This window comes from Myotis myotis, unplaced genomic scaffold (genome assembly GCF_014108235.1).
Source record: "Myotis myotis isolate mMyoMyo1 unplaced genomic scaffold, mMyoMyo1.p scaffold_m19_p_3, whole genome shotgun sequence".
NCBI lineage: Eukaryota > Metazoa > Chordata > Mammalia > Chiroptera > Vespertilionidae > Myotis > Myotis myotis.
In genome coordinates this window covers 17,215,350-17,241,262 of record NW_023416335.1, presented here as the reverse complement: position 1 = coordinate 17,241,262, position 25,913 = coordinate 17,215,350, and the positions used below count along the sequence as shown (strand labels likewise).

Sequence of the window (25,913 nt, the reverse complement as noted above, 5' to 3'; positions counted from 1 at the left end):
GGGACTTATTAATTCAGTTCACATGAATGTATTGTATCCTATCCTAGTTCTTTATTTGGGATGATTGGAAAGAAACCATGGATGCTTGGAAATAAATTATTTAAAAGACAGAAAATAAGTTCTTGTGATGTTAATGCTCTGCATTTTTTTTTCCACAAAAAGAGATGGCAAATGGAGAATAACTATTTGCAAGCACATGAAGTGTTACTAGAATATAAAAAAGAACAGTAAACTGTCCGTTTGAATGAGAGGTAAGTGAAATATATGATTCTTCTACATGACAGACTAAAGCACACTATTCAAATTTTACGTTAAACATTTCCTTTGGGGAAATTATATTTATATTGATATTCTCAAGTATGTAATTTTTCTACATTCTGTCAGTTAGTCTTCATAGGCTAAATGCACCAATCTCCACTGCTAAACACATCATCATTGAGTCTCCAATTCTTCAGCCAAGCATTTCAAGAACTTTTCAGTGAGGCCCTAACTGTGATTCCAACCTCATCTTCCTCTCTATCCCACATGTGTTCTTTGCTTAAAATTACCTATATTCCTGATATGTGAAAAACTGACTGTAGACTTTCTACCTAAGAACCATGGAGTGCTTTTTCTACTCTACCAGGGACTTGCCCATAGCGGGTCCTGTCTATATAGGCACTCAACTAATGTACGGGTCCGTGTACATTTATATGTCCCATCTCATTTTGCACCGAGGATTTAAAATATTAAACATTTAATTCCTGACATATATTTTGTGATGTCTTTAAAGGTCCCTATCACATTTGCAAGATGGACCTTAGTAATGTGCCACAGTTTGTTTTCATGTCCTATAAACTGGAGTCATATGCACATTTACTTTCAGGTGGTTAGTTTCATATATATATATATATATATATATATATATATATATATATATATATATCCTGAATTTGCCTAAAATGCAGCATTTCTACAATGACAATATACCAAGAGCTAATTATTATAAAACTTTGAGTATTATTATAAAACTTTCCAAGCAGTTGGAAAACTCTTTTTTTTTTTTAAATTAGTGCATCATGTTGTAAAAAAACAAAACAAAATAAAAACGGTGCTAGTATAAGTCTAAATATATTCTTTACATAGCTCTATGCTGTCTTATTATACTTTATAAAATTGAAAAAACTTTATTATCTTTGGTTTCCAGTTAACAATTTTTAAAAATACATTGAGGGCCTAAACAGTTGGCTCAGTGGATAGAGTGTCAGCCTGTGGACTGAAGGGTCCCAGGTTTGATTCTGGTCAAGGGCATGTACCTTGGTTGTGGGCACAACCCTAGTAGGGGGCATGCAGGAGGCAGCTGATCGATGTTTCTCTCTCATCGATGTTTCTAACTCTCTATCTCTCTCCCTTCCTCTCTGTAAAGAAATCAATAAAATATATTTTAAAAATGCAGAAAAAGGAAGAGGACAGAAAATAAGGGTTAATAAAGGGTTTATTAAGATAGACCCTGTTTGCTGTCTAAAAGAAAGGTTTACTGGTGATACAAAGGAACAGATATTGAACTTTTGCTTTATTTGTCTGAGTGTAGCATTCCTTCTGATTTCTTTTTTTAAAATACTTTTATTGATTTCAGAGAGGGGGAGAGAGATAGAAACATCAATGATGAGAATCACCGATCAGCTGGCTCTTGCATGCCGTCTACTGGGGATCGAGTCAGCATCCTGGAATCAAACCAGGACCTCCTGATTCATAGGTGGACACTCAACAACTGGGCCACACCAGCCAGGTCCTTTTTTATATATATTTGCTGAAATATACTAGCAATGGTTATAGTTTTACATTACATTAAGTCACTTTTCCCCCCACATTTGTAGGAATTACCTACAAAACCTGTCATGTGGGTTACCAGAAAAACTTCGTCAGGATCCATGATAAAACTAACATTTGTATTGGTGATTCTACTCTGGTCTTCCAAGTAGCAATGTTGGTTAGCATATGATTTAATACTGAGTAATCCTATATAATAAAAGGCTACTATGCAAATTGTCCCCTCTGGAGTTCGACCAACCAGGAGTTCGTTCACCTACTATAACGTGCACTGACCACCAGGGGGTGGCGTGGAACAAAGGAAGGCCCCGGGGAGCCAGCAGCAGCTGGAGGCCAGGGGAAGGAAGGCTCTGACCAGCAGCCAGAAGGCCCCAATTGGTCCTGATCACCAGCCAGACCTGGGAACCCTACCCATGCACAATTTTCATGCACCAGGCCTCTAGTGGGAAAATAATGAGCTTTGTAACCAGACAGAATCTGATTTTGCATCTCTGGCTTCACCATTTATTAACATTGTGTTCTTATGCTTGCTACATAACACCTTGGATTTTTGAGTTCCCCATCAGTTAGAGATAATAAATACCATGTGTTTTATTGTATTCTTTTGAAGAGCAGAAATTATATCGGTCATTCAGTCATTCATTCACTGAACACACTAGATGCTTGGACGTATGAAGATAAATAAAAGAAGGCTTCCAGCTTCCTAAAAAAAGATGACAGTCTATTCAAGGGAGATAAGTAAATAGTGAAGTTTACTTGTTCGATAATAAACTTTTGTATAGGGCACATTGGGAGTGGAGAATAAGAAAGTAAATTTAAAGAAAGTTATCTTTGGCTAAATCTCCAAAAGATTCAGTGCTTATCCTATATAATAAAAGGGTAATATGCAAGTTGACCGAAAGGCAGAACGACCAGTCGCTACGACGTACACTGACCACCAGGGGGCAGATGCTCAGCGCAGGAGCTGCCCTCAGCCTACAGGCCCTGACCACCTGATCTGGGCCTGCTGGCCAATCTCTTGGTCCCTTCCCTGGCCGGCAGGCTCCAATCGCCCGTGATGAACAAGGAACCGGGGGTGGGTGGTGGTGGACGTGGGCAGTGCCAGGCCAAGGCCTCTGCCCCACCAGTCGCCCCACACACAGAGGGCAACCGATGGTGGGGGACGGCTAACCTCTTGGTCCCTCCCCCCGGCCTGTAGGCTCCGATTGCCAGATGGCGAACGGGGAACCAGGGGTGGGTGGCGGCAGAGGGAGGGGCCAGCTGCCAGCAGTGGGGGAAGATGGCCCTGATTTCAGGCCAGGCTTAGGGACCGTACCTGTGCACAAATTTCGTTTGCCGGGCCTCTAGTGATTCAATAAATGGTTACCACTGCTGTCAAGTTAACATCATCATGGGGATCTACACCATCTGACCTCTTCATTAAGCAAAATCCTTTATCTTAGTCATTGGTCGCTAAATCTACATGTTCACAGAAATTATTTTCTCACAGGGGCAAGTTGGGTGATGGCTCCCAAACTGTACTAATTTGAATTACACTGTACAGTAAGCTAATACCACTAATACCACTTGCCTGGGACTTTCCTGGTTTTATCTCTACAAGTTCAGCTTCCCCAGCAAACCCACTGTCCAGTTTTAAGACAAAGCCTCTTGGCTGGGAACTCCTGCAGTTCTGGGCAAATAGGAAACTGGTCATCCTCAGTCTATGTCAATGGTTTATGTAACTTAAATAAGTGAATTCACCATTTCACTCACAGCGCATTCATTCTGAAAACTGAAACTGGAAAGAATTTCTAGTCAACCAACCATCAGACACATTAACAATAACCTTTTACTAAGGATGTGATAATTATGTTAGACACAATCCCCAATTCAACACATTACTTTAATTCATAGTTAAATAATCAAAGGTAAATCTGTATGATTAACAAAAAGGTAAAATGTCACAGGTTAATTTACAAAATGACATCCTCAATGTCCAACATAATATGACATTTTGTTATTTTGAAAGTAATCAAATTTTTTTAATCTTTAAGAGATTAAAGAAACACAGTAATAACTTTTAGGAGTTAGAATATTTGGCTCATAGGAGTAAACATATTTACAAATTCATTAGCAAAAACTCCCTTCATTCTAATCAAAATGAGCATGTTTTTACTCAAGAATAGTTGTGCATATTATTTCACACTCAAGAAAGTGCAAGTGTGAGATCAGAGAAGTAGACTGGGCTGCACTGCAGTAATTACGACATGCTGAATTAAAACCATTTAACAGCAAAAGAAACCATCAACAAAATGAATAAAGAACCCGTATTTGCCAATGATACATTGGATAGGGGTTAATCTCTAAAATATATAAAGAACGTATACAACTCAACACTGGGAAATTAAATTTAAAATGGGCAAGGGACCTGAATAGACACTTCTCCAAAGAGGAGATACAGATGGCCAACAGACCTATGAAAAGATGCTCACCATGACTAATCATCAGAGAGATGCAAATTAAAACTATAATGAGAAACTACCTCACACCTGCCAGAATGGCTACTACCAATAAATCAACAAATAACAAGTGCTGGAGAGGATGTGGAGATGATGGGAATGTAGACTGATGCAGCCACTGGGAAAATAGTATGCGGTTTTCTTCAAAAAATTAAAAATGGAACTGCCTTTTGACCCAGCAATACCACTTCCAGGAGCATATCGTAAGAAACCCAAAACACTAATTCAAAAGAAAATATGCACTCTATGTTCATAGAAGCATTATTTATAATAACCAAGATCTGTAAACAGCACAAGTGCCCATTAGTAGATGAGTGGATAAAAATGCTGTGCTACATTTACACAATGGAATACTATGTGGCCGTGAAAAATCTTACCCTTAGCAACAGCCTGAATGGACCTGGAGATTATTATGCTAAGTGAAATAAGCCAGTCAGAGAAAGGCAAATGCCATATAATGTCACTTACATGTGGAATCTAATGAATAAAATAAACTGACAAACTAAATAGGAAGAGGCTGGATACATGAAACAGACTGACAGCTGTCAGAGGGGTGGGAGTCGGGAGAGAATGGGTTAAAGAAGGCGAAGGGATTAGCCAAAGAGCATGTATGCATAACCCATGGACACAGAAAACAGTGCGGTGATGGGCAAAGGGAAGGGTGGGGCTGGGTGGAAGTGGGCAAAGATGGGGGGGGGTGGTTGGGGACATCTGCAATAGCATTAACAATAAAAGTAAAGTTAAAAAAAAGTAAATAAATAAATAAATAAATAAATATTAGATAATTTTGGCAACAAGTACCCTAATAGACAAATTAATAATTAGTCAAGTAGTGTGGTATCCTTTATATAGTAAACTACAGTGGCAGGAAAGGGAGAGAAATCCATTCTGTTTATCAGCACATTGGAATAAAAAATTAAAGTGATAGCGTTTTTGAGAGAGCTAAATGCTTAATTCTTTTAAGAAACACAACTAAAGTTATCAAGCTAAGCCAAAAAAGGAGGGTATAAACCTATTTTCAATTGTTACATTTTATTTATAACATTAGAACTACTAGAAAATAGATGTGTATTATATATTGTTAAGAATTTGCTAACCTACTAATCAATGCATGTAAACTGTTGGCATTTATAGCTCTGGAATTCTAAAAACTTGATGCTACAAGACATTTCAACTTTTCTGTACAAGAATAAACATGAAAATGTAAATCATTTCTCATTTATCTAGATCTGATAGCTTATTATCTAACAGTGTAAATATTTACTTCTCCTTTTCTATGCCATTTTGAAAATAGTATTTTCCAATTCTCATCCTACTCAAGCAGTTGTCTGCATTCAATAGCCAAGTTTTACCCAGCTCAATTTGCCAATGAATTGGAACATTTTAATGTTGAGCAATTACAATTATGCAAAAATCTCCTGCAACACAGACTGAAAACTTACCATATTCAGCCTGGGTTAGCTTTGCATGAGTCTGCTTGCTGCACATGTGATAATCTCTTTGAAATAAATTAATGAAAATGGTTATTTACTTCTTGTTTCCACTGGTGAAGTGATATTAATTAATTTCACCAAAGCTCAGAAGTTTAACTTAATCTCCTTTATTCTCATGTTAATTGCTTTGAAGAAGGTTAAGCAATTGATTGAGACAGGAACCTATTTCAAAAGCCTTGTATATAATGAGAGTATTTCTGAGCACTCATTAAACCTGACTGCCATATAATGCCAGGGATGAGCACTTTAAAGAACCTTTAATTGGACTCAGAGTGAGAAAGTCTATAGGAGTTGTTTCAAACAAGACCAGTAGAAAATAAAATAGGCCAATAGCCAAAATACCTGATACCGATAGCACTCTTAGACTAAGTTATTTTTTGTCTCTGCTTCACAGACCTGTAGTGCATTCCCTGTGATGGCCTGCCCTCCGCCCTTTTAAGCAGTCCCTTTCAGATGGGTGACTTAGAGCATTGGCTGAAAAATACTGCAATGAGATTTCCATGATGCACTGTTGTAAAATGTGAAATTATGCTCCACTTGATTTTTAAAATTTTCAATATAATTAAATGTATAAAACTGATTTAATTAATATGCGTGGCTTACTCTACAGGAGATAGGGTAGTGTTTGTGTACGATATAGGGTGACCAATGTGGAGAAGATCATTAGCTTAGAAGATTTTTGTACATATAATGTGAATTGAAAAGATAAATTGACATAGCAGAAGACAGTGAAGTGTGTATTTCTTTCTTAAGGACAGGTGTGACTAGGTATAATCAACATAGGGAAATAGTTTATCCTTGGAGGAAGCAAGTTTTAGTGAGTGTTAGAACTGCGTTTACATTTAACTTCATATGTTACTCTGTGTACTTCACAGTTACTCTGTGGTGGAGGGGGGAGAGAGAAGAGAATGAGTCAGGAGAGAAGCTGATAAATTCTGCTTTTAGTTACCCAGCCTCAAGGCCTGCAAGGCAAGTGGAAACTGCTTGAGGAAGTACTTTTAAAGTATCTGGGAGAAATTCCACAGAATATAAATGATTGAATGAAATTCTTAGAATATATTAAGACTCTGAAGGACTCATAACTTATTTTAAGAGTCATTTATAATATTCATGCTACAGAGAGATGGCTAGATTATACATATTGCTTAAATTATCTAATTTCAGCACATAACAAAAAGAAGCTAGACAATATTAGGGAAAGAGTCAGAGTAAGTGTTTGCTAATACATTTCAAAATTATTCACCTGTGAGAAGATGATGCGACCAATGAACTACAAACTTAAGGATTGTCAGGTATTTCAGATATGATTTAGTCTCCCTTCACATTCTTCAGGTTAACATGAAAGCCATTCATTAAAAATTCATTTCCTGAGGATCGAGCACTTGCAAAGCACTGTGTAGATGGTGAGAGTGTAAGTAAGACCAAGTCCCTATATTTTACAGAACTTACAGTAGATTCAAGGAAACTTGTTCCATTAATATAGTTAATCGTAACTGACTTGACTATCTCCACTCAGATAGACTGACATCAACAAAGGCCTAGTCCCATCTTTACATTCTGCTTTTGTTAAGTGGTAAGTGAAAGACATGTGAGGTCAAAAAGTTGGAACAAAGTTAAATGTTCACTGCTGTTGTTCTTCCTGGCAATGCCACATCACAGGGACTGAGACTAGACATTGTTCAGGCACGTGGCACGAGCCAGGACCTCAATATATGCATATATGATAAAAACCATAGATAATATTTATTAAGTGTCAGCCATTGTTCAAGTTTACAAAATCCTATTCATATACATCACCTCATTTCACCCTCACAAAAGAAGTATATATCAATCTATAAGTGACAAAAAATGCTAATATTTAAATAGATTGCCACAGTGCAGTCACAAATACACTGTGGCAGTCAACCAAGAGTAGATTTGTTTCCTGTAGGTGCCTGACTTACTGTCTCCACATAGAAAAGCAGCACCTGGGAGAAAATACAGGACCGAATAGTTGTGGGGTTTTTTTACAATATGTTTTGGTTGATTTCAGAGAGGAAGGGAATGGGAGAGATAGAAACATCCATGAGAAGGAAACATTGATTGGCTGCCTCCTGCACAACCCTCCTACTGGGTATCAAACCCACAACCTGGGCATGTGTACTGGCCGGGAACCGAACTGGGGAACTCTCGTGCATGGGACTAAGCTCAACCCACTGAGCCACAATAACTGAGCCTTGTTGTTGTTGTTTTCAAATCTATTGTCAAAGACCCATCGTTTAAGAGTACAACTTGCCATTTTATTCTTCTAAACTTTCGAAAGGAAATGCTTGAAGTGTAAGAGTAGATGACAGTGATTTGCACGACATAACCATTTTTTAATTACTGGTTATGTACTGTCATTCATTAAACAAATATTGCTTAATCTATTCAACTGTAGATAAACTACAAGGCTTCAGATTCTATTATAACTGTACTTAGAGATGTCTCACCTGATAAACCGGTAGATAAACTCTGTATTCTCCCTCTCACAACAGTGCCACATATATTATTATAATTAATTTAATTGAAAACTTTATGAAGCTGTGAAAGCGATTTTACTGTACAGGGTATGATATACAATCAAATCACACAGCCTAGCCAGTGATGGCGAACCTATGACACGCGAACTCATTTTTTTGGTTGATTTTTCTTTGTTAAATGGCATTTAAATATATAAAATAAATATCAAAAATATAAATCTTTGTTTTACTATGGTTGCAAATATCAAAAAATTTCTATATGTGACACGGCATCAGAGTTAAGTTAGGGTTTTTCAAAATGCTGACATGCCAAGCTCAAAAGGCTCACCATCATTGGCCTAGACAGTGGTCCCTGTTCAGGTGCTGAGATCAGTTGGCTGCTTTAAGATAACTTGCTTTGTGGTCTGCCTGACACTAAACTATTTATAAAATACATTTTTGGTTTTTGTTTGTATTAATTATATGCGTATATACTGTGGTCATACTGGGTGCCTATTCCTAAACACAACTGAATCTTAAATTTTAAGTTCAGTGAGAATAATTTTTCACATTCTTGTTCTATAAAACAAATAATTGCTTTATCATTTGTGGTTGGTTATAAAGGGAAAAAAGAGGCCTTTCTGGCCACAACCTATGAAGAGTGGGAGAGACGGGAACCAGAAATACTCGGTGCTTTACAAGTTCTCTTTACTAGCTTAACAATCTCAGAGAACAGAATTATAATATAGTTGTAATAATAGCTGTTCTTGTTTTGTTTATTATTTTAAGGATAGAAGAGTGGTACTATAAAGGTCAATATAGTAAGATTTATCATGATAAAAGACACGGTGTAAGTGAAAAAACACTTTTAAAAATAAAAAATGCACTATATAATCAATTATATACCTATGATATATGTGAGTTCCCATTCTATAATATACCACAACTTATTTAACCAATAAATGATGGACATTCGGATTTATTTACAGAGTATAGCTGTTATAAACAGTAACATAAATGTGGACTGATTGTTTAAACTAGAATTTGTCTCCAATATTTTTTATGTAGGATATTCTCAAAATGAGAGGATACAGGAAGTCTAGCAGAGTGATGAGATCAATATTAAAAAAATGATTTACAATTTTAAAAAGTAGAAGATGAAAATCAGATATTGGAATAGGGTCAGAAAAAATGGTTGTAGTTTCAAAGCAAGCAGGGAAGGACTTAATTCAGAAAATTAAGACACAGACATGACAAGACACCTCTACCAAGTACAATTTGGTGCCCAAAAGTCATGTGGAAACCAATTTTCTTTTCACTTCAAGTGTATATGATGACTTTCTAATCTCATAAATATGTTTATATCACATCAGTTTTCTTTTTATTGAATTAACTAATCAAATTGTTATCTGAATAAAAGCTCTTTAAGTTTATTTGTAGAAAGATTTCAGGGAGTCCATCTTAATACATTAATTGTTTAGAAATCCATAAAATTTTGACAATATTATTTCATGCTTTAGAATTCTCTTTACATTTAATCAAAACAAGAAAAAAATACCAAGAAATTGGTAATGTGTATATACGCGTGCATATACTACTTAATAGTTTAAAAGCATTTTAAGATGAAAATCAACTTGCTGATTATGAAGATGATTATATTCCATATATTCCATTGGAGCTTTTTAATTAATTAAGGCAAGAGTTTCCCTATAGTGTTGACCTAAAGCCATCCCCAGGAAACACTTCACCCACCCCTCTCATCTGTACAAAGGCTCTCTGATAGAAGATGCCTGGAACAAAGACATCCCTAATCAAATCAGCCTCTGCATTTCCGGAGAAGGCCCCACATGTCAGTCATGCTAAAAGGCAGAAGGAACCCTAAAACAGAATCCATTTTAATACAATAAGGATGAACAAAGGAAGAGGTAAGGAAAGCAAAACAATCCCTGGCCTTTGTCACTGAGCTCTCTTCCAACATCCTCTCGTCCAAAAAGTTAAACTGGACCATTCAAGGATGAGTATTTTTTTAATTGAAGAACAAAGTAGCATAAAAATAAATGCATATAGTGGTCATGAGAGAAGGATGATAATTACATACAAAAGCTTTCTAAGTCTATTGTTATTGTAAGTCTCCCATAACCGCCCCAGTTCTTGGGACAACCACAGAAAGCCTGGGCCTGCGCTGCCCTCCTCTCATTGCAAAAGAGATGTATGACTGTAAGCAAACCACAAACCTCTCTGGGCCTCTCCTCTCTTGGGTAAAACAGCTTTGGTCTGGGTTCCCTCCCTCAGCAAATGCTCTCTGAGCCCTCTCAACGTGCTACCGAGTAACATAGAGTGCTTCTATATTTTTAAGATGCTACCCATACATAATTTTGTGAAATTCACTGATTTTTTTCACTTTCTGTGAGCATACCACTTATAACCTTTAATACTTGGATATGTTTACCTGTTTTTAGAGATGCTAAATTTTGGTGGGAGGGGTAGGAAGTTGGAGGCAGGGTGGTGGATATGAATAAAATAATTCAGAAAGATCCTTAATAGTCCTTCGCTGAGGAACATATAGAGGGGAGGGGAGGCCTGAGGACCTTGCTGAAGAAGAGTAAGGGAAAGTTCTGGATTGCATTTGGAAGCACTTTTGTTGGCTCAAAATTGAATGAATAGACAGCTTCCAACCCTTCCTTTCTTCTTGGTCCTGAAACTGGAGCAGTTCAATCTCAAACCCTACTTCCTCAAACCCTAAATACACCTGTACTTGATCACATGGCACAGGTCAAGTCTGTGCTGGAGTCCTGTGGCATGATTAGTATAGCAAGGCCAGGAAGGAGCTTCTAACATGCTTCAATGGAAAAGGCAATCCTTCCAAATTCACAGGAACACTTGGTCCCATAATTAGTCAATATAAAGAGTTCAGGTGTTTAAAATTTTGACATAAAAATGCTCATACTATAATACTAAATTTTAAAAGTTACAAATTGAATATATTTAGATATAATTTTGGTAATATTTACACATAATCCCCTGGGATGGGAATAAGCGACATAGGACTGCATTAAATGATATTTTCTTTATTTTGCATTTTCCAACCCTCTCTCATGAATATAAGAATAATAAAAATAATAAACAGTGTTTCTAAATGGCGGGCTTAGGTTTCAACCTGGCCGAGAAAAATCACATTTCACTATTTTAGCACATGCCAGGAGGCAAAACCACGGATCTGGAAAACCCTGACCCAATACGACCAACTTCAATCATTTTTCCAAAGGTAATAAAATATTTTTAAACCAAATTTCAGGTGAACTGCAGTATTTTAAAGACATCCATTAGAAACCACTGTATTCACTCAAATGCTAGTATACAGCAGAGAAAAGCTGCTTAACTCCAAATGCCAGACTCCAATCCAACTTGACTCATCTGATCTACTTCTTGCTGGACACAGCCACTGGGTTTTAAACACCCAGAACAATTCAAAACAAATGTAGCTTCCAGCATTCTTGGTTATTTTCTTTTTCTGGGACCTACATAAAAGGTGGTCTACATTTATAGAATGTGGAACTTGCTAAGCTATAGAAATCTTTTGTTATTTCCTTTTGGGCAGAGAGGGTAAGGGGTTGCTGAGGGTGAGAGGAGGATAGAAGTAGATCTCAGCCAGAAGAAAAGACAAAAAAAATGTTTGTCAAAGAGATTTAACATCTCTGAGATATTATGAATGAGTCCAAATTAATCCAATTGGTAAAAGCAGCATGTGGCATACATGCCATATCCTATGTTTTCTGCCTTTTCTCCCTATAATTTTACTTTGTTTCTTTATCAATCTCATCCTTATCGTGAATGAGAAATGGATAATGGACATCTAGAACAGTATGATGGCAGGAATATTTTGAGGCTTAAGCAATTTTCCAGAAAGGATTCAGTTATCAAAACCTCACTTGGGTTTCTGAATATACCAGCGGTACACTCTGCCTTGTAAGCCTTTGATACTTTATTTCCTTATCAATATCTTTATATAATATTCTTTATCAAGGAATATTAAGGAAATAATTCTATTCTACATAACCCAAAGACAACAGTTATTAAATAAAAGGGAGAACATTAGTGTTGCTGGCGAAGTTGGATCCATACTGATGATAATAATAAGGGCGATTGATACCAACATGTTCCCCTCCTTTTACTTTTTTTAAATTAATTTTATAGAAAGAGGCAGGGAGAGGGAGAGAGAGATAGAAACATCAATCAGCTGCCTCCTGCACACCCCTTACTGGAGATCAAGCCTGCAGCCCAGGCATGAGCCCTGATTGGGAATTGAACCGAGGGCCTCTCAGTTCATGGGTCGACACTCAACCACTGGCTGGGCTCCCCTCCTTGTTCTACTTCTAAACTAAAGATGTATGTTTGTTAGAGTCAGAGAAGCAGTTACCCCCTATTTCCTTGAAACAACAGGGATCTTACAGTATAGAAATCAAACAGAAAACTGATGTTTTGCCCTAGAAATTAAAAAATAAACAATAATGCTTGGTATAATGGCTATGCCACAATATGATCTGGGATTTCACTATGTCTCTGGCATAGATAAAGCAAGAAAAAGTCCCAATCTGCCAGGTGCGACAGGTAAGTGGTGAAGCTGGTGATCCAGGAGTCTCTCTGACAAGAGCTCTCGGTCCACTATTTCAGTCCCAGCTGGCACATGGCCAAGAAGGCCAACACAACACTGACACTCCATCACCTACACTCACAGTTTTCTGATTGAGAGCCATTAGAGACAGAAACTGGATTATTTCCATGAGCTCAGATGGAGAACACACTCTGTTGACAACACAAAGCACAATGAAACTTAACAGGAAATCCTGGCTGGGATCCTTCCCAGGGATTAAACAGTTAAGGAAGGGAAATGTGGTCCTCAACCAAGCAAGATCCTGCATTTTAAAGGAGCAGCATAGCAGTTTCTACTTCCTCCTCAGCATTGTCATCATCTGTGGGAACATATCATGAGACTCTTTTTATAAAAAAGTCGGAGACAAATGCACTTTAGAACTGATAACCCGTTTAAAATAGTCTAATGCGTCGGTCATCAAAGTCGATCAGTTGGCCTTAATGATTAAAGATGAGAGAAAATCTTATAAATGACCAAACAGGTTAAGGAAAGAAGAAAGAAGTCAATTCTCTCTTGCTGTAGTTAACAGCATCCTGTAGCCAAGTACTTACTGCATCTTCACAAATCCACAGTACTGTTGGAAGCAGGGACTGTTTTAATGTGTAATAGGAAATTACATTTATCAGTATGTTTCCCTAGGGAGTTCTAGTTTTTACAAATTTGACTAAATTAATAATAAAAAAAAAAAGCCCACATACCACTGTTTTGATCTTTACCCCCTAGGTGACAACTAAACTGAGGAATAACCACCTAAATTTTGGGTGGCATTTCCAGAGCTTCTCCTGCAGTCGGTTTGTTCAAAGCCAAAGTGGAAGTGATACAATATGGACAGGAAACCAGGCTCTCATTTTTTTTCCTTTGAAAAATGTGAAAATATTGCTTCTATTTGCAAGTTTGAAAACCAAGGGTGAAAGTCAATAGATCTAAACTGAATTTTCTCCTATCGTGTTACCGAGAGGATTTTCACCGGGGTGACTGGTGATTTCCATTTCTTCTCCTCCAAACGGCACGGAGGGCAGACTTTGTAATGCAAAGAACAAACAGACACCCTGACCGGTTTGGCTCCGTGGATAGAGCATCAGCCTGCGGACTGAAGGGTCCCAGGTTCAATTCCGGTCAAGGGCATGAACCTTGGTTGTGGGCACATCCCCAGTAGGGGGTGTGCAGGAGGCAGCTGATCGATGTTTCTACTCTCTATCCCTCTCCCTTCCTCTCTGTAAAAAATCAATAAAATATATTTTTAAAAAAAGAACAGTCAGTCCCTGTTCACCTGTGATTTTGAAGTCTCTCTAGAACAGAGTACCCACAATTTACAAAAGTTTACATATTCAATATGCATAAAGGGGGAGTAAGTAGCATTAAATACTGATTTCTAAGCTAAAATGTTGAAATTACACTACTGCTTTGGACACTGGGGAATTCTGGTGCAAAAGCAAAAGAACTGAGCAGTTCCCTTTCAAGAAATACAAGATCAAGCTCAGACATCAGGCAAGAAAGAATAAAAAAGTGGAATTCTTACATCACTGAGTAAATTCTAATTCAAATGGGAATGCATGTTTTAATAGAAAATATTAAATATTCTAATCCCATAAAATAGTAGTAGTATACTCAACTTCTTGCTCAAGCCTTTTCTTTTTAAGCAATGTTTTAATCACTAGAAGTATTTTTATTATACTTATTTTTACTCTGATTCTAAAAATAATAACTTGCTTAATAATATTAACTTAGGAATCACTGCTTTACATAAACAACTAAATAAGAAACGTTCCTAGCATTAACCATTTATACCTGTAGCCATGCTATAGTTGATCCAGCTCCAGTATCAAAGGTTTGTTCTGTGAACAGTGTGAGTATAAATTATATTGCCTGTTTCCATTTATCAGCTTTGAAAAACTGAGTAAACGTAACAACATATTGATTGCCTCTTTAATCCTAAAATATTCCTTCCCCTAGAACATAGCACATATATCACTAAAATTACACGGATGAAAGAGCCACAAATTGAGAATGTTATTATTAATAGTTTGCCAAAATCTTGTATCAATGGTGGTACTTCAGAGTTCATATTTTGAATCAACTCAATGAACTAACTTGATGAATTTAATAAATATTTAGCTTTGTTTGAATGTTTCATGAAAAAAAATTAGCAATGATTTTTGTAAAAATAATATTTTCTACTCATTTTTGGTTATAATTATATAATCACAAGCTGAGAATTCAAACATAGCATCACCAACATCAAAGAATTCAAAAAAGCTAAGTAGTATGCTCTCTATGTACTACACACAGATTGTGACTAGAATGGACTAACTAAAATTCAGTAAGTAATTTTGTAAGTAATTGCCATATCAAAATAAATCTCACTATATAAGTTACTGATGCTTATTTAAGAAGATATATATCAGCAAAGGACTTTGATTCATCAGCAACAATGAATAATGTGAATAAAAAGTAAATTAAAAATGCCCTTAAATTCTGTATTCTATCTATTTTAATTTTTATATTATACCAGGGGAAGAACAATTAATATTATTTAATTAAGAGGGTCCATCAGGAAAAACTAATGACTGCTTCCTGGAAATTGGAACATGAGTCACTTCCTGTGATAAATTTACTGTCTGTACATTACAAAGTATATATAGACTTAGTAAGACACAAAAAATACACATTAAATAAATGCATGTTCTTGTCATTCAGAAATACATTAATTTAACAATCATTAAATTACTAATGTGTGCAAAATCATTTCCTTCCTTCCTTTCCTACATTCAATTAGTCCTGCGGAATTTTTTTTTTCATTGTCTCTCATACCTATGGGCTTCTTCCCACTCTCTTGCACCATTCAGATTATGATTATCATCATCATCATTCTTCTTATTTTAATGTTTGAACCATCAAGTTTTTTCAGCTCCATTAATTTCTTCTAAAGGAGAGACAATAATAGTGCCAGCTCATGTTTTTTTATGTGTGTATTTAAAGATTGAATAACACATGTAAAACATTGAGCAACCAATACATCCTTAATAAAAACATGCTTTCAACAAATTCCTTCATGCCAATCAAACTGGTCTACTCACTTTGTGCCTAACATGCCTATTTACTAGTAACACCTTTCCTTTAACCTGAAATACTTACACCCATCAGAATTCCAGCAGAATTATACATATAATCTTTCAATACCCACCTTGTGTTCTTCACCCTTAAACTGAACTAAGTACAATTTTTCAAGTCTTCCATTAACTGTTCCCTTCTTGATGCAGCCTATGCTAATCATTCTATTTAAAATCACCATCCTTCTCCCTCAGCACGTTGACCAGCTTATACCAGCTATTTTCCCTATACAGCTTAACACTTTCTAAAATAGGTCATTATTTACTTTATCCTTTTGTCTGTTTTCTGCTTTTAGAGATAAACTTCTGGAACAAAGTGCACTGAACAGGCACTCAATAAAGAATATAGAAAGATGGGATAAATGAAGTTCTTCTAGCTATAAACAGTTATTTAATGTAAGGTAGCATGGGATACCGAAAAAGGTACAAAATGAGGTGGCATCCGCATTTTTCGGACCAGTCTTTGTTTCCTACTAACTATGAAAATACATAAGGCCCAATCATTTCACATTTCTGTGTCCTGGTTTCCTCAGGAGTAAAGAAAAATATTTTGACCTGCGTATCTATAAAAGCTCCTAAATCTTTAAAATGTTAATGTTCTGCTGTGATCCTATTTAATAAAATTTAGATACTTCATAATCACTACTATCTCATCAGGGACAGCACCAATCATCACATTAATTTTTGGACTACGTCTGGATAACGAGCTGATTTTTGCTTCGCAAAATTGCTAGCATTACGAATCCAAAGCTTTGCAGTTGTTCTTCAACAAGTAAGGGAAGTTCATTGTCAACCTGTGGACCTGCACTCCATTTTATGACAGAGCAAGGAGTTAAGGTGAACTCCAGAAATGAAAATGAAATAAAAATAATTTCTATTTTGTGAGTCATAAGATTTCCCAAATCAATTCTGCAACAGATTCAATAGAGCACATTGACTAATTTTGTAGAGTTCATATGTTCAAAAAATAATGTCCTATTAGATACTCTGCTCAAGTCTAGAGATTTACCAACCCCATTCTACATGTAAGACTTAACAATGAGCAAATGAAACATCTGGAAACTAGACTCAGGCCCTCTAAATCTAAGCACAAAGAGAACAAAGGGGTTACTCTTACTCTTCATCTTCATCCACATCTCATCCTGAACTCTGCTGATCCAAAACACAGGAAGAGTCGGGTTTAATAAGTAAAATGTATGTCACCAAAACGTGGGCATTTTCTCAAGGAGAGAATTTTACTCAGAGACACTTTATCTTTTATATAAATGTTTAACCTACTTAAAACTTGATTTACAAACCCCATTGGATATAAGAACTGTAAATTGAAAGAAGTGTAAAAACAGTTTCATTGATATATATTGCTTGCAAAGTAACTTCATAGCTGAAAGCAGGTAATACCTATCTATATCATAAAAATTTTCTGGTTCTATGTGGACTCTGGCAAGAAATTTATTATCTTTCAGCCTGTTTCTCTGTGCTAAAAGAAAATATTAGGTTTAAATTGTCTCTATGATGTCTAAAGTTCTGAAAATCTAATTGTGATTATGCAATAACCCAGCATACATTTAAAATATATGGGTCTGGGATTAGAATTTCTAATAACTTAATATGTCCTAACGAGATCACAGTATTCAATAAAATTATAATCCACTATGTCCTTAAGATATCACAGTAGTCACGTTATGAAGATTCTATTTTCAATGAGTCCCATTTAGCAAGTAGCACTGACTACTAAAAGAATTCAATAAAAAATGAACAAAATTAAAGTTTCAAGCTGACTTAGAAAACTCAGCAATCTAGAACAATTAATTTTCCAAGGATTTTGAGAAGCCAAAGATTTATTACACTGATACCAATGTTTTTATGTATAGTTTTCTGAATAGGTGGGGGATATATAGGCTATTGGCTATATGTACCTCAGCTTCCACAGTGCAGATCAGCTAAAATTCACAGAAATATAAAACTGAACTTCCTGGGCAAGGGTTACTTTAAATATCTCCCTTTGTCACTAAAGTCGAAAGATAAAAAGACTAAAGTGATTATTTTGTGCAATGTTTTTGTTTTCTATGTAAACCAAAGTCTTCCCAGATCACTTGATATTGTTTTTCTCCTCTTTTTGAAAAGTCATGAGTTGTGGGATGGAAAAAAGTTGTAAAAATCAAGCTTGTTTTAAGAATTAAAGAGTGATCAGCGTTGCAACACTGAATACTGCCACTGATCATTCTTAAGATTTGCTTCATAGGCAATACTTAACATCATGCAACAATCAATGGATACTGATCCCTTTTGCTCCCAGAAGAGCAAGCAATTACGACCCAGGAAGCTCCACCAAGGGATTACAACAAATGCTAACAAGAGTTTAGCTCCACTGTCCTTAGATCATTCCATTTATTTATGGAGCTTTTATTGCATGACACAAACATACTTCATAAAACAAATACTTCCTGTTACTTAGCAAAGGAAGAGGCAACATTGAACATCATCAGGCTAATTGTGGTCAAGTCTGCGGTTAAGGCCTCACTCACTCTTCCCCCAACCCATCTGGTGAGAAACTATAGGTTGGGCCATCCATCCGCTCCATAACCTCTGATGCTCCAGGACACTGGCTTCAGAACAAACAGAACAGAACCGAGGAGGAATGTGCTATGACATCACTGGAGAAGAAGTGATGGTGGGGTAGGAAATAGCAGCCTAATGAAGAAAAGTTACTGTGGGATAGCAAGTAAGAAAGTAATAAAGGGAAGGAGAAGGGAGGAAAACTGTATAAATAAAATTATATCAGTGTCTGCAACCAACATAGGTACCAAAGACAAGACTGGAGGGTCGTAGTACTAGTACATTTGTTTGCCTATAAATTACCTTTTCTTTTTAGGGGTAACTATCATTGTCTTCAATGTTGCAACCAGCAGTCGGACATCCCCCGAGGGGTCCCAGATTGAAGAGGGTGCAGACTGGGCTGAGGGAAACGCCACCCAGTGCACAAATTTCATGCACCAGGTCTCTAGTAATTAATAATTATTCAGAGTGTGTATACATTTTTTGGGACACCCTGTATAAAAGTGTGAATTCTTGTTTTAATTTTAAATTATGAGTTTTTAAAAGAGAATGAGTTATAGAGGAGACTTTTTATTAGATGATTACATGAGTATTAAATTCTGTATGAACTTTTGCTAAAAATAGTTAATAAATTTCCCCTTCACTGGTATGAAAGCACCCCCAGAAAGGCAATTCAATTACTCAAGTGCATATCACTGAAAATTATAGTATAGCAAGGTTCATCTTGTCATACCATATTTTGATAAAAAATAAAAAATACTTTAACTTAGGATGATTTCTATTGTATTTCATAAAGTTTTATTGGGTCTAGCAGCTTATTTCCAGTGCACAGTCAGGAAAGACTATACCCAGGTAAAATTTGCCCTAGATTGTTGTTATCAATATTTTTCCCCTAAGAAGTGACTGCGTTATTGCTCCAATATTGATTCAGAGTTCAATTTCTTCAGTGAGTTTATTGTACTTGAATTAGTAATAATCAAGATGACCAAAGCACAAAAGTTTTCACACATTTCTAGTTCTACTATGCTAAAGAGTAAATAAATATAATTATGCTGATTACTGTACATGTTTGTAATTTACAAGCTCTAACAAATTACACCGCTATGCAAGGAAAGTCATAAGATGCACAACAAAAATACCAAAGCCCCTTATAAGTGCCTATATCTAGAAGAGCATTGCTTTTTTTCTTTTTGTAGAATTGTGAACAATATTTCCATTTAATTGTAACAGAATCTCCAGTATATATTTGAGATACAATTATTCTCTACTTATATAACTTTTTTTTTTTTACTTTTTAAAAGCTTCTATCAATTAGACATGAGCTAGAGTTTTGTTTTTGTTTTTAAACTTATTGATAAACAACCTTTTCCTTTATACTTTAAATAATTTTATTTACCCAATTAAATATATATATTTCAGAGAGGAAGGGAGAGGGTGAGAGAAATATCAGTGATGAGAGAGAATCATTAATCAGCTGCCTCCTGCACGCCCCATACTGGGGATTGAGCCCCGAACTCAGGCATGTGCCCTGACTGGTAATTGAACCGTGGCCTCCTGGTTCATAGGTCAACGCTCAACCACTGAGGCATGCTGGCCAGGCTATTTATCCAATTTTATTAATTAATTATCATTTCCCCTTTTATTTAGGATATTATATGTATATTTAACAAGATTAAAATAACTTCTATGTTTAATCTGACTCATGTAAAATTATTCTATGTAAATTGTTATTTCCATGGGTTTTGTGAAGTGCTGAAAGCAGCTTAATGCCTATCTTTTGGGGTCTGGAAATCCTAGTTTGAAACAATGAGAACAGTTAGATGAACATAATTTTCATTCATATAAAGAAGAATACATGATCTTTCCAGCCCAAGTCTTCCCAGGCACTACATCTAAATTATATGAATTCCTTTTTGCTATCCCAATGATGAGGATTAACTTTATTTCTATCCAATCACTTCTCATGTGAATAATATAGCAACCCAAGTCTTTATTCAGAACTAAATAGCTTAATGGCAGAATCAAGACTTTCTCTGGACAGTTGAACTAAAAATTCCTTGGGAGTATTTTAATATTCTTGTTCTGTAAGCCAAAAGAATAAATAGAGAATATGACTGAAAAATGAAAACAAAAATATTTACAGCTATTGGCTTTCTAGAATCTTAAAAATAATCTTAGAATTTTTTTACATTCTAATAGAGTTATGTACATATTTTCCACTTAAGAAAGTGTTCTTAAAGAACCAGACAGATATTGCTTTTCCAACCACTCCAATGGTTTGTTTAAACAGTGCCGCATAGTCCAAACATGAATCACCCAAAGTTACCCAACTTGGGAGCAGAGTTGGGACTCGTGTCACTTTAAGATGTAGGACATTGCTGGCAAGTCTTCAGTATTCAACAATACTAGAAGAGGAACATACTAGGGGAGAAACAGAGGTGGTGGTCAAAATATGAATAAAATGAAGATAAGGAGAAGAAATGCTGAATTCAGAGAGTATATTTTAGGAATTAAAAATTAATTCAAATTGAATTGTGCAACTAAATTCTTAAAATCCTTTAGAACACAAGCTCTTTGAGGACAAGGACTTTTACTGTTTTTCATTGCCATATAACCAATCTCGAACCGTGCTTGGCTCATAGAAGGTAATAAATACATACTCATTGGATGAAAAAAAAGGGAGGAAATAATAGAAGAGAATCACTAACATATGCAAAAATAAAAAAAATGGAAACATGAACATAAAAGTAGACATGGTATAGTTTACAGTTTAATAGAAAGTCCAATAGATTCAGTGGACAAGAGCTATAATCCGAATCCTTGGGGGCTTCTACCTTTTTAGACAAGTCATAACTTCTTATGCCTCCATTTCTCAATTTACAAATTCTCTCTTCCTTCATGCTTTAAAATGATACTATGAGTTGTTATTAAAAGAGAAAGGTAAGCAAGAACGAACAAAGACATGTGATTTGGGGCATAATGCTTTTCTGGGAATGCAGAAATGCTGATTTGCACAAACATGTAAAGGAGTCAGCAGGGAAACTGGCATGAAGCATACTAAGAAAAAGAACTGGGAGAGATAAATAAGAGGAACAAAAGTTTGAATGTATTGTACCATTAACAAAATAGTACACTGTTCAGTGGCTGGAGACATTTTTTTTTGTATGTATCTTTGCAATATGTGTAAATACTCTTCAGTACTAAAAGGCAATAAAGTTATCTGAGAGAAAAGACAGGTGAAGATGCTTTGATATCTTAGAATGCAATGATATATTGATACGCAATGCCAAAGTGGCCTAATTAGAAAAATAAGAGATAATTAAGATAAAATTGAGAGGGTGGGAAGGTAGATGAAGGGGGAAAACTGATCTAAACGGAAAAGGAGAAACAAAGTGGGTTGTGCAGAAAGAGGTGAACCACTTGGCCATCTGCAACATGGCAGGGAAGAGCTGACCCTAGACAACCCAAGATGGTTTCAAAAGCAAGCTGAACATTGTATGGCTGGTCAAATTAAAAGGGGAAAAGACCGCCTCTACTGAAAATTGTGTAAGCCCAAAGCAAGAAGGCAAGAAGAACATTGAATTTTAATAGTATGAACTATACACGCCTGACCAGTGGTCCCACTCTAAGTGTTCCCTAACTGTAGATCAGATACCAGAGTGAGTTTCTAAGTCTAACTCTCTACAACAGGGAAAAGAGGATAGGAGATAGGTCACTGATCTGCTCTCTACTCTTTGGATGTCACCAAACCTTTCAGAGTTTGTGAATTCTAGTAAAAGAATTTCATGAACTCTTTCAGAGTCTGGATTGCCTCCTCAGTAAATTTATAAAATAATTTGTGTCCAATGGAGGATCTTTCCATTTCTTCTAGTTTTTACTGTCCTAAGGCTTAAAATAAGTATGGTCAAAGTGGAGGAAAGTTATTTATTTGAGAACACCATTCTGAAATACCAACAAGAACAGTTGCACGGATCTAGAAGAATCTATTGGGCTAAAAATGAAGACCATTTTTAAATTGAAGGGAAGAAATCCTTTGATAAATTGAATGAATCATGTTGAGCTCTGCAGACAGTAATGATTCATAATGTCACTAAGGTCACAGTGGTTTGCCATGCCACCCAATACAAAGATTTAAGACAAAGCAAAACAAATTTGGCCTAAGATGAAAATACCAATAAATGCTTGTATCTAAGAGTCTGTTGTCAAGCAGGCTGCCCCAAGGAGAAATACATTTTTTTCAGGACCAGAGTTTCCTGGTTGCACTTTAATTAATCAGCTCTTTTTTAGTAATCTTAAGTTTGCAATCTTCCAATCAGTTTTTTCTAGAGGGCAGGAAAAATTTTAAAGCCCAGGAAAAATAATCCTACAAATGAATGGTTCAAGTGTTATGTGACTTGCTAAAATATAAAAAAAATTAACTTATCATGGTGATATAATGTGGTAGTAAAAAACCACTAATTACACAGAGAAAATACAGAAGTGTATGTATTTTCCAGCCTTATATTAGAATCCTTAACATATATATCGTATGCATAGATTAATATGGTGAAAACTTGAAATTATATTACCTTATGAAAGAAATACCCATTTTAAGAAAGCTGGCATAGCCACTATATCTATAGGCAATTTAAAATGCTATATTTTGCCTTTTATTATAATGAAGACTAAGGATGTTTTATTTTAAAGAAATCAGGGAGGAAGGGAGTAATTCTAGTATTTCTAGAATAAAACCCTAATACTAATGGGTAAATTGGTTTGGGAAATAACACAGCAGACACAATTACTAGGATTGTCTCTCCTCCCCTTTCTCAGGCTCCAGGATAAAGAAGAATCAATTAGCCCTCAACAGACTATGACCTTGAAGGTTACAGCTCTGAGCATAATGTGCTGAATATGCTGGGACAGATAGAAGAGGGAGAAACTCCTGAAACCAATGACGAGCATGTTTCAGATACGATAATGTCATTTTAAAATATACATGATGATGCTTAGTTCATGTCAAAAGCATGCATGATGAAACGAAAGCTCCTGTTCTTTCTGTGACTAAGCAATACTTCCTTAGATGAAAAGAAAAAAAAAAATGAGAGAGATTACAAAAGGACAAAATTCAGTTCCAAGCCTTTTTTTCCCCCTTTGCTTCCCTTTAGTTGATGGTTACAAGTATTTAAACAGCAAACATGACCACTTATGAGGGTCTGCAAACAAAGCTCTAAGGACCAACCTTTAACAAAAAAGACTCACAATTTTGGAGATACTAATAATTTGTTTTTAGGCACTACTAGAAAAAAATTAACACAGAGTTTCCCACACAGAAAACCCTATCGGATGCACAGTGTTCACCAACGGTCCATTGCTAACTTTCCAGGAGAAAACTACTTCCCAGACTGCTTTTCCAGGCTTATTTCCATTGCACTTCCGAAGGCTGCAGCTGTGCATCAGGCCGGCACTGGTCACTGTGATGCTTTTAGGCAGCAGTAAATCTCTCCCACTCAATGCAAATGCCAGAAAATCAATGCCCTGGCTTGCAAAAGAAATTTTTTAAAGAAACTATATGGGATGTATAATGTATTAAAACACTTAACAGAAGAATTTACCTTAAACATTAATTTCTCATAAAGTCACCAGATACTTTTTGATAGGTCCTAGATCAGGAAAATGTGCTGGATGTTTCTCTTTGTTTGCTTGTTTTCTTCCAATGACAACATTACAGAATTTAGCTGACAAGTTTTTCCCAAGGCTTCCTATTCCTTTACTGGACCAGTAAACCTATTCGGCCCCATTTTCATTAAAGACAAGTTTAAAACGCTAAAGACAAAGGAGTAACCTTGTCCTCTCGGTGAATTTTGCTTCTCCTTGCAGGATCTGTACTTGCTTTTTATAGCCTGTCATTTCATCTGGGTATTATTTCCCGGTCACTTTGCCAGGTGGGAAGAGGCGGTGAATGCAGTGATGTCTGTCAGACCTTTAATGATGCTTCAGGGATTTGATAAAGATACAAAGCAGTGTCTGCAGAAAGAGGCTTCTTCCCTAATTACACCTGAAAAACAAGCTCTCTCTCTCTCTCTCTCTCTCTCTCTCTCTCTCTCTCTCTCTCTCTCAATCTTTGCCACTGAAACTGGTGTGTAAGAAACAGTCTTGAATCACAAGCAGAAATCAAGTTCTCCTGTGTTTCTGTAACACACAGGTTCTGGAAGAGATACTCTTTATTCTGTATTACTATCGAGAGGGAAACAAAAGGAGGAGTATTTCATCACCGAATCCTTATCCTCAACTCACCTTTAACTCTAAGAGATTCCACATATGTTACTAAGAACCAAGTTCTTTGATCTTTTAAATTTTTCTACTAAGGACATCCTCATCAATGGAAAACAGTGATAGGAGATAAAAGTAAATTAGAAACATTTTTAAAAAGCAATAGAAAACTCTTCCATTTTCTATTGATGTTTACAACATTCTGACTAGTCATGGTTTCATCCTTGTCAACTTTCCATTAGAGAGCATTGCGACGAGCCAGGGCAGACAGCAGCATACTGTTCTGTATTGTTTTAAAAGCGTGGGCTCTCTCACTCCCAGGTTATTAAGCTGGGCTGCTGCTACCTGACAAGCAAATGACACATGCCTGACAAACAATGATGTACCTTACTAACGAGCCTTGTACTTTTTAATGACCACCACAGACGCTACTTAAACATTTGATTACAGAAGACAAGAGCAATCTGGGAAAATCCTTTCATGCAGGATTGTACTGTGTCTTGAATAGAATAAGGCTGTCCCTAATAAGTGCCCAGTAACCAAAACAACAATCTGGGCAGGACACCAATCATCTGATGGCAGTGAGAGATGAGCACTGTAAATGTATAAAGACTTGATGCAGTATCCGGAAGAACTGATTGAAATACAAACATGGGGAGAGGTGGTTAGGAAGAAGAGATGGGGATGGGGATTGCTGGCAGGCAGAGGGGAACTGAAAGATGAAGAGAGGTAACGGGAAGATGATATGGGGAAAAGAAAGACACAAAATCATACTCACTGCTATATGGAAGTTACACTTACATGAATAAATGATGATCTGATATTTTAATTTCAAAAAATGTTAGAAATAAATTGAATTTAAGTTATATTCAAGCATGACTTGAAGATGCTGAAGTTCGGGTCCCCCACCCCAGATTTAACAATCCAGCTAGAAGGAGTTGCTGCTAGAGCCCTGATTCATGCCAGCAATTTGCAACATCTTTTTACTCCTCTCTTCAACGCCACCCGAAGCATCCCAGTCACATGATAGGCTTAAACGGAACCATGCAATTAGAGCACAAGAA

At 36.2% G+C, this 25,913-nt stretch overlaps 1 protein-coding gene across 9 annotated transcripts in view; it reads right to left on the bottom strand.

Annotated features, from left to right (window-relative positions):
• Window positions 1-25,913, bottom strand: part of NRG1 (neuregulin 1) — a 998,992-nt gene that overhangs the window by 87,795 nt on the left and 885,284 nt on the right. The gene's annotated exons all lie outside the window — the stretch shown is intronic.